The sequence below is a fragment of the Eimeria tenella genome, genomic scaffold, assembly GCF_000499545.2.
Source record: "Eimeria tenella Houghton genomic scaffold, Eth_scaff3279, whole genome shotgun sequence".
Taxonomy (NCBI): Eukaryota; Apicomplexa; class Conoidasida; order Eucoccidiorida; family Eimeriidae; genus Eimeria; species Eimeria tenella.
The window spans coordinates 976-1807 of record NW_013543111.1 but is presented as its reverse complement, the minus strand read 5'-3'; positions in this window follow the sequence as shown (position 1 = coordinate 1807).

The following is an 832-nucleotide window of genomic DNA, read 5'->3' as shown; positions in this document are numbered from 1 at the left end:
GCTGCAGCCGCTGCTGGGGTGTATGTATGGAGGATGTACATACACCTGGGGGGCTGCAGACTGCGCAGGCCGCAACGTGCGGGGAAAGGCTAGAGGGTTATTTATTTATTTTTGTTTGCTGTTGCAGCTGAAATAAGGAAATAAGCAGCAGCGGCAGGCAGCAGCCTGAGCAGCAGCAGCAGCAGCGGCGCGCAGCAGCAAGTCGCCTCGCGAGCCAGCAGCAGCAACAGGCCAGGAAACAGCAGCCACCACGCCCACGGGGGGGTGTCTTGGGCTTTGTGTCCCCCGAAGCAGCAGGCCAGCAGCAGCAGCAGCCGCAGCAGCTGCAGCAGCAGCAGCACCAGACACGCCTCCCCTGCTGCTGCAGCGCCACCCCCCCGCCCTTTGCTGCTCCCCATTTGCTGCCTCTCCTGCAGCTCTTTCTTTGGGGCCTCTTGTGCTTTTCTTTCTGGGTTAAAACGAGGGGCCCCCGCGCATCTGCTGCAGCGCGCACCCTGCTGCTGCAGCTGCTGCTGCAGTTGCTGCTGCTGCTGCAGCAGCACCTGCTGCTGCTGCCCGCACGCAGGGGCACCACGCGCCCACGTGCTCGCGCTGCACTCTTCAGCAGAAGCTCCAAAGGCCCTGCAGCAAGCCTGCTGCCGCTGCTGCTGCTGCTGCTCCTGCTGCTGCTGCTGCTACTTGCAGGGCCTCCGAGGCCCCTGGGGGCCTCTAAGCCCCAGAGGGGCCCCCCGCGCCCGCTCAAGTACCCTTTTGAGTTCAAGGGGGTCCCGGGGGCCCCCCGTTGGTCTCCTCAGCAGGGAGGGGCCCCTCTTGCTGCTGCAGCAAGGATGGC